Source organism: Podarcis vaucheri, assembly GCF_965113315.1.
Source record: "Podarcis vaucheri genome assembly, chromosome: 8".
NCBI classification, from domain to species: domain Eukaryota; kingdom Metazoa; phylum Chordata; class Lepidosauria; order Squamata; family Lacertidae; genus Podarcis; species Podarcis vaucheri.
Window position 1 is genome coordinate 6,701,798 of NC_138766.1, and position 9,688 is coordinate 6,711,485.

At 43.4% G+C, this 9,688-nt stretch overlaps 1 pseudogene across 1 annotated transcript; it reads left to right on the top strand.

Annotated features, from left to right (window-relative positions):
• Window positions 1-5,497: 5,497 nt before the first annotated feature.
• LOC309539778 (protocadherin gamma-A12 pseudogene) lies at window positions 5,498-7,972 on the top strand (annotated as a pseudogene). The gene has a single exon. The product of its transcript is annotated as a protocadherin gamma-A12 pseudogene (transcript).
• Window positions 7,973-9,688: the final 1,716 nt, after the last annotated feature.

Consider the following 9,688-nt stretch of genomic DNA (forward strand, 5'->3'; position numbering starts at 1 on the left):
GTTTAGAGGACACCTGGAGAATGAAGGCATTCTGTCAATTTCCCTCAGCTTGACTATATTATTCACTACTTGTATTACTAACTGCTGGGATACTTTATAGCTTACCCTGCTGCCTATACACACATACATACACTTTAAATATAAAGCACAAAATTACAAGTGCACAGAGTAAGATAAGACACAAAAAAGAAGGAAGTGAAAAGCCTTCAAACATTTGAAAACAGATATCATGTCCTCTTAATCTTCTCTTCTCCAGATTATATATACCTACCTCCTTCAAACTTTCACCATATTACTTGGTCTTCAAACAATCAAACATAAGAAGACAACAACAAAGTCACAGTTAAGTCCTTGGAACATTTCCCGGATTGCTACCAAGTGTAGTGACAAGAGGTTATTCCCACAAGGCCGTCCCTTATCAGTCTCCTAATTTCCTGGGGTTTCCCTGATGCCTTTTAAGGTAATATAACATAGCTTCTAAGTGTGAGGGTGTTAAAATAAGCTAAGACCACACTGGTTATGAAACAAATAAAGTGTTTAGAAAGACGGAAAAAAATATGGAGTTTTAAAAGAAAGATATTGTCAGGGCTGCCTCAGGTCTCAGCTCACAAAAGACCAACGCCAAGCTCTTCTTATATACAGTTCATTGCAGTTCATTATTGGTTCCACAACCGAGGCGTGCAGCCCTGCGTCTCTTTCTCCTAGACATTAGAAGTCCCCTCTGAATCGGTCCCTCCCCTACACCAGTTTAATAAGCTAACGCTGCTCCACCTTTTTCTCTCTTTCCTTTTCCGCAGGGTCTTTCTGCCCGCCGGGGTTCCCCCCTCCTGCTTTCTCCTGAAGCGGAGTCTCCAGACTGCTCCTGCCCCCTCCTGCGGGCTTTGGGACCTGGCTCCTCCTCCTCCGGGCTCCCTGTTCTCCCGTGCACCTCCTCATTTGAACTTGGCGCGCGTGCCCAACTTCTGACCTTCCTTTTGACAGTTATGCTACTCCCCTCACTGCCTTCCTCCCCTTCCGGGAGAACGGCTTGCTCTGATCCCTCCCCTTTCTCTGTCGCCGGGGCTGCTCCCTCTGACACACTGGAACCTCCCCCTCCCTCGCTGCGCTCTGGTGGGGAAGCTGGCCCTGATTCCCAGCTGCCGCCTTGGGGTCCCCTGCTGGCCCCCCGCTCCTGACACTTTCCCCCCGGGGCTCCCCTTGCCCTTACCACAGGCGCCCCTTTCTGGGAATCCTCTGATTCGCTGGAGAGACTCATGGAATCCCCTGCGTCATTGCTATCCTCTTCCTCGCTCTCCTGGGATTCCTCTCCATCGCTCTCCATTTCCTGCCTTCCCTGTGCCTCTGTCCCTGTACCCCTGACAGATATGTAATGCAAAAGTTACAGAAAACCATTACACACACCCCCCCAGAACAAAATAGCAAAATAAAGCCAATTAAAGCACTATCCACTTTCCTGGGACTACTACTACTAATAATAATAATTTATTAATTATACCCCGCCCATCTGGCTGGGCCTCCCCAGCCACTCTGGGTGGCTTCCAAAAGAATATTAAAATACTATAATACATCAAACATTAAAAGCTTCCCGAAACAGGGCTGCCTTCAGATGTCTTCTAAAAGCCTGGTAGTTGTTGTTCTCTTTGACATCTGGTGGGAGGGTGTTCCCTTCAGCAGTCCTTCAACTCACCAGACTCTTGGGAGAAACTTATTCCTAAGTAGCAGCCCTCTGTTTGCCTATGTCCCAGGCTTACAAAGATTTTCCTTTATTATGTTGGGTTCCACACTGAACTGAAGAACCTCCACAATGTAGACTCCCCTTGTCAACCACAGGTTAAGAGATGTGCCAATTCTTACATAAACAATGAAGTATTCACTACCTTAACATTTAAACTTTAGGATATGTGCTGGGTTTCCAAGTTAATTCCATAATCCCCTCCAATAAAGAGACAGGTAAAAATATACATTCCAATACAAATAAAATTTGCAGCAGTCCGTATAAGTAAGGATCATGCAATCAGTCTAGGAAACCAAAGTCTATTTCATTATCTGATTTGACGTGAATTTTTTGATTAAAGCAATTTTCCAGACACACCTATGAGTTTAGGAACCATTTGTGTTCTGCTTCCAAGTATGCAGCCACTAGTATTAGATCTTTAAACTACACATCTTGATTAGGACTATCAGAAAAGTTTAACACAGCTAAAACTGGTGCTATCTTCAAAGGTTAACCTGTGCTAAGCATAATCTCTGAAAAAACTCTTGATGAAAAGATTTGTTCCACTGGACACTGCCATCACATATGAAGGTAAGTCCCAGGTTCACCACATAATCTCCTTCAATTTGAGCTTGCTGTATTAGTGATTCTGAAAAGTTTCATGGGAGCAAGACACCATTTAGGTATCAGTTTTAAAGAAGCAAGGAGCAAAAACAATTTTCACCCACAATTTCATCTTCTGTGGAGACAATGTCTAGTTCACATAGTCTTCGTTCTCAACAAAAACGTATTTCCCACAAGACCGCAGGTTGCCTGGGCAGCTATCACCAGATCTAACAGGAAGTGCATTAATTGATTATCCCGACACAAGGTTTGCCATCTTCATTATTGATTAAGGAACATAAATGTCTAATCTCAACTGCATCAAAGTAAGGGCTGTAATCTACAGAATCTGATTGCTGACTCTGGGTTTTTTACCCCCATGTACAGTATATATTTACTGAGGAAAGTTGGCCAGATCTTAAATTGTTTGGGAAAGATTGGCAAGTTCTGGAACAGGAACAGGAATTTTGACAATAACATTATTGTAACAATTGCTAGGTGTCCAAGTCGATATAAATTCTATTTTGTCCAATTCCTGAGCTCCTATTGCATTTGATTCAACAAGGGCTTAACTAGTCTTCTTTAAATATTATTTCACCTTTTTCGGGCGCTACACAAATTCTGATATGCCAGATATGCCAACAAATGTTTGGGTATTTCCGACTTTTATCAGGATTTGAATTGTGCCCCAAAAGGGTTAAATATCAACCCTGTATTCTTCCCTTTTTTGGGGGGGGGGACTAAGATTCATTTTCTTTCTTTTATTTGAATGTATTATTCATTTATTTCATTTGTATCCCACTTTCCTCCAAGGATCTCAAGGAGGTCATACATATCTTGCCTTCACAACAACCCTGTGAGGTTAGGTTAGGCTGACAGACTGTGAATGGCCAAGATCACATAGTGAGCTTCAAGGCCAAGTCCGGATTTGAACCTGTGTCTCCCAGGTCCCAGTCTGACACTCTAACCACTGCACCACACTGACTCTCAGAGAACAAATAGTAATACATAGGCAGGGTTAGGTTTAGGGCAATCCTATACAGTGGTGCCCCGCAAGACGAATGCCTCGCAAGACGAAAAACTCGCTAGACGAAAGGGTTTTTTGGTTTTTGCGTTGCTTCGCTAAACGAATTTCCCTATGGGCTTGCTTCGCAAGACGAAAACGTCTTGCACTTTTTTCTTAAAGCCGCTTGAAGAGGCGCAGTTGCGACGGACCGTGCTTCGCAAGACGAAAAACATCGCAAGACGAAAAGACTTAATTAATTTCGTCTTGCGAGGCACCACTGTACATAAAAACCTGGTGTGAAGTTAAGCTGGGGTAAAGTATGCCAGAGCCAAACTCCATTCTGAAGCATGTCTAAGCCTGGCGGAGGGAAAAACAAGCCTTGAAAACAGGTGTTTGGGTTACATCACCCTCCTTGACAACCTACTTTGCTAACCTGGGTTATATGACCATTCTCAATGAGCTTAGGATCCAGCCTAAGTCCTCCCCTGGCTCCTCCCCCACCATGCCCACTTTCGAGGACTTAAACCAGCTTAAGATCTGTCTGGCTTGGCTCAGCTGCCTGGGTCCCAGCTGGTATCCAAACAATCCCCTGTGTTGCAAAGAGAACGCCAACAATGTCTAGGCAACACGATGACCATATGCATACGTAATAGACAATCTTTATAGAATTCCTTCAAATCATAAAAAGTTCAAAATGAAATCTTTAGTCTCAAAGTCTCTGAAAATCTTTAAATAAAGCGAGGTACCAAACTTTGTATGGTGGAAGACAAGCTGTGAAGCTTTGTGTATTCAACAATGATGTCCAATAAAAAGGTAAAGTGACCCCTGACCATTAGGTCCAGTCGTGGCCGACTCTGGGGTTGCGGTGCTCATGTCGCTTTATTGGCTGAGGGAGCCAGCGTACAGCTTCCGGGTCATGTGGCCAGCGTGACTAAGCCGCTTTTGGTGAACCGGAGCAGCGCACGGAAACGCTGTTTACCTTCCCGCAGGAGCGGTACCTATTTATATACTTGCACTTTGACGTGCTTTCGAACTGCTAGGTTGGCAGGAGCAGGGACTGAGCAACGGGAGCTTACCTCGACATGGGGATTCAAACCGCCAACCTTCTGATCGGCAAGTCCTAGGCTCTGTGGTTTAACCCAGAGCGCCACCCACATCCCTATGATGTCCAATACTGAACAGTAATTCCAGATATTGGCTACTGTTTCATAGAATTCTTCATCAGCATGGTGGGTGGATATAGAATGCTTCATAAACCCATCTTATTTCGAATGAATGTATATAAATAATGCGGTGCTCATGTAATAATGTAGTCACTGCAGTCATGCATTGTACAACACTTAAAAATTCACTGTTTTACTAAGCATACTCCCCTTCTACAACTGATAATGAAAACAGAAAATTAAAAACGATTGTTTACATAGTTCAAAATCTGTCCCCTCTCAATTGCTTTCTCCCAGTATTATATATGTATTTATTGCATGCTCAGTGTTTATTTTCAACACTCTGGGGCAAGCTATCTAGATCAGTGGGGCATAAATAATAAAATTATTATTATTATTATTATTATTATTACTGATGAAAAATAGGAACAATAGGGAAGCATATTCAGAGGGCTAGTCATCTTAGCCTGTTGCAGAAAGAAACAACAGTTTTGTGGCCCAGTTCACCAGATGTAAGAAAACCTTGAGCATCATAGGCATGAAATTGGGAGATAGATCAGAACAATTAACATAACAGCATCTTTCCATAGGTTGACTTAAAAATTGTAAAGCAAATTGGTACACATGACTAGTTGCTATTTGGTGTTCCTTAGGAATAATAGACTATTATCTAAAATTAATTGGGTTTTGCTTGAAGTCTTCCCCCCGCCCAGAAAAACACCGAGGAAGGACTAAAACTGGTGTAATTATTCATTGAACCTCTAAGTGTCGCTGTTTGCTCATAAGCCAAGAACTACAAATCCCTGTTCTGCTCTCATTCTGCAAATACACAAAGCTCACATCCGCGTTCAGCAAGTCTGGATTTGCAGGAGGAAATATCTAGGGAGCCTTTGGAACCTTTGTAAGGTCCAAACTGGACAATAAGGGCACAACAATCTGACAGTCTACCTGGAAATGGCTGGAAGGATTCTATGCTATCAAAAGAATAGTGTGCTTTGCTTTGTCCTGGCGATGGTCTGGGAGGTAGCTTCTGGGCAAATACATTATTTGATTCCTGAGGAAATGGAGAAAGGTTCTTTTGTAGGAGATATTGCAAAAGATCTTGGACTGAGCGTGAAGGAGTTATCAAGTGGAGACACCAGGATAATTTCCAGAGGTATGAAGCAATATTTTTCACTTGATTTGAGAAATGGACTTTTGTTTATCAAGGAAGTAATTGACAGGGAGCAGATGTGCCACCAGGTAGAAAAATGTCTGTTAAATTTTGAGATTCTTGTGAAGGATAAAGTGAAGTTTTTCATGGCTAAAGTTGAAATAACTGATATTAATGACAACTCACCCAGCTTCCCTGTAGAGGAGTTTGAATTAACAATTGCTGAAAACTCAGGTCTTGGGGCAAGGTTTCTTTTACCAGGGGCTCAGGATCCAGATCTAGGGACAAATTCTCTCCAGAGCTACCATCTCAGTAGCAACAGACACTTTTCCTTGGATGTACAAACTGGAGTTGATGGGATCAAATACGCAGAACTAGTCCTTGAAAAGCTGTTAGATCGAGAAGAACAAAAAGTGCACCAACTAATTCTCACTGCTGCTGACAAAGGAGAACCTGCCAGGTTTGGTACTGTGCAAATCCGTGTTGCTGTTGCAGATGTAAATGACAATGCTCCTATTTTCAGTAAGTCTCTGTATGAAGCGGACGTTATGGAAAACATGCTTAAAGGGTCGCACGTGTTAATTCTGAATGCAACTGACCTTGATGAGGGAATAAACTCAAAGGTAATGTATTCATTCAGAAAAATTTCAGACAAAGCTTCCAAAATATTCCACTTGGATTCCGCAACAGGGCAGATATCAGTCATTGGGAATATTGACTTTGAAGAATCTATAGCACATGAAATGGAAGTCCAGGCACAAGATGGGGCTGGCTTGTCGACTCGCGCTAGAGTAGTCATAAGAGTCATGGATGCGAATGACAATCCACCGGAGATTGCAATCACACCACTTTTCAGCAAGGTTGAAGAAAGTTCTCCTCCAGGAACTGTAATAGGTCTTATAAATATAAATGACAGAGATGATGGGGAAAATGGAGAAGTCTCATGTTCTATACCAGCAGGACTTCCGTTTCTGTTGAAGAAAGCATTTGACAATTATTACAACTTGGAGATTGCAAGTGTCCTTGACAGGGAGAGGGTCTCAGAATATAACATCACAATAATAGCAAGTGACCAAGGGATTCCTTCTCTCTCAACAACTGCTTACTTCCCACTAGAAATATTAGATGAAAATGACAACCCACCCGCCTTTAAAAATACAGCATTCACTTTTTATCTTGAGGAAAATAACCACAGAAGTGAATTCATTACTATTTTGAAGGCACATGACTCTGATTGTGAGGAAAATGGCAGAATAATTTACTCTATCATCGAAAGAGATATTGTGCAGCCCAGTGCTAAGAAAGTCTACTCAGAAGTAAATTCCAATGAGCTCAATGTGACTTACTCTCAGATAAGTGAGCATGAGACTAAAGTCAAAAATACCTTCCTTCCTACCTACCTCTCAATTAACTCTGAAACTGGAGCAATCTATGCCCTACACTCCTTTGACTATGAAGAGATCAGGGAGATTAATTTCCTTGTCAAGGCTCAGGACGGAGGTTCTCCACCACTCAGCTCCAACGTCTCAGTGACTCTCTTCATCCTGGACCAGAATGACAATGCTCCCCAAATCCTGTACCCCTCCCCTCCCACTGACGGCTCCACAGGGATAGAGCTGGCCCCTCGCTCCTCAGAGCCAGGCTACCTGGTCACTAAGGTGGTGGCCGTGGATGCGGACTCTGGCCAGAATGCCTGGCTCTCCTACCAGCTGATCAAGGCCACCGAGCCAGGGCTCTTCACTCTGGGGCTCCACACGGGAGAGATCAGGACGGCCCGATTCTTTCTGGAGAAAGATGCCCTCAAGCAAAGCCTGGTGGTTTTAGTCAAGGACAATGGGCAGCCACCTCTCTCTGCTTCAGCCACTCTGACTGTGGTGCTGGCTGACACCATCCCTGCAATCCTCTCAGACCTGAGCAGCATCTCAGCATCTGAAGACCCACAATCTGATGGTGAGCTCACTTCGTACCTGGTGACTGCAGTAGCTGCTGTCTCCTGCTTGTTCTTCACCTTTCTGCTTTTGTTACTAGCTTTTAGACTTTATAGGTGGAGAAACTCACAATTGTGTGACTCAGGATTTGGAAATTTCAATGGAGTACCTGTTTCACAGTTTGTGGGCATTGATGGTGTCCGGGCTTTTCTTCAGTCTTACTGTCCTGATGGCTCACTAACAACCTGCTCCCAAAACAATAAAATTGTTTTTCCAATTGGAAGTTGTACAGATATTCTCTCATCTCATCCAGCTGCTGATAATCTAGGTTCTTTATTAACTATGGGAGATCCAAGCACTGATACAGTACGACAAAACTCTGAGCAGGTGAGTTGCATTTTCTAAAATTAAGATTGCTCACATTTTACAGTGTACAAAGCAGAAACAAGCTGAATGTGATACAGTCTGCAGAGCTCATTGGGCACTGAGCTAAGAATTGTGCAAAGTGGATTTGTATTTAAATTAGCCATGTATTTTCAGTAACATGCCACCAAACATTAGTTGATTTGCACTCCATAAATTCAGAAAGTGAGTGGCATTTCGCCCCCCCCCCCTTTCTTTGCACTTTCTTTGCTGTCTAGGGACCATGGCTGAATTTTTTAGTGGCAAGTAATGGGAAAGAAATGGGCATAAAGGAACAAACACTTGCAGACAAGAGGTCCAATTAAATTGTTTCCTTAATAGATGTTGTTTGGGTTCGTTACTGGGTTGGATTTATCTATATCACAGGGAGAGGTTTGTTGCTCTTGGCAAGTAGCTGCTTGAACTATCCGAAGTCAAGCTGGCATTGGGAACTGGCATTATTGGGCCACAGCAAGGGGCCTACGAGCAATCCCTGAGTCTCCGATTCCAGGTGCTTCTCCTTGCTTGTTCGGATGCTGTCTCTGAGTCAATGAGCAGAGATAGGAGGGAGGAAAATGTGCAGCTACCACTGCTCACCTCTCCCTCTGGTCATTGAACACGGCTGGAGGAGGCAAGAGCTGAGTGTATTATTGTTCTACTTGCTCTAATTTTTCTAAATTGTCTTGAAATCTCTGGCGAAAGATGGTTTTAGATATATAGAGCAGACAACTGAAATATTTGCTGTTGCAAACAAAGTAACTTTCCTTAACATTCAACAACTCTGGCTACAACAGATCAATCCTTGGTTTCAGTTCTCTGCTGGCATTTCCTTAACTTCTTGCCTTCCCCACTTTTGGAACACGTCTTTTCTACTGTCATTACAAAAACTCTGCTGGACCACAGATGAGGCACCAGAATTGAAAACAGAAGTTTCCATATATTAGTGAGCTGGGTTTAGTTAGTAGGTGGTTGTACCTTAGGTCAGGTCAGACCAGGCAATGACCAGAAGGATATCCTGTCCTTTCCAGCTTGGGGGAAAGCAGTAGCACCTGGTGATTGTGGCTTACTGAGAAAGGTTCTTCCCAAGGGCCCTCCAAAACCTGAAGCTGACCACCAAACCTGAATCTACTTGCACTCCACTAGCCATTTGACAGGAATGCAACACAATATAAAAATGAATTCTTTCCCACTATGAAGAAAAAGAGTTTGGATTTGATATCCCACTTTATCACTACCCGAAGGAGTCTCAAAGCAGCTAACATTCTCCTTTCCCTTCCTCCCCCACAACAAACACTCTGTGAGGTGAGTGGGGCTGAGAGACTTTACAGAAGTGTGACTGGCCCAAGGTCACCCAGCAGCTGCATGTGGAGGAGCGGAGACGCGAACCCGGTTCACCAGATTACGAGTCCACCGCTCTTAACCACTATACCACACTGGCTATGATTCTTAAGATGAGATGCCTGTGCTTGGGTAGAAAGGACACTGAGGGAGGAAAGGCCAGATTTCTATTCCCCTGGGAGTTAGTGAATTTTATACCATCCTTGTCTGCTATGCCTTTCTGTTGGTGTACACTAAGGCTATGTAAGCACTAGCAGCTTAAAACACAGCGAGATAGATTTTCCTAGCTACATTTCAAGTCACATTTGCACATTGCTGCAGACACCAGAGAGGGGGCAGGGTCCAAGATGTTTTCACTGGTGCACTTTATCAATGGTACTG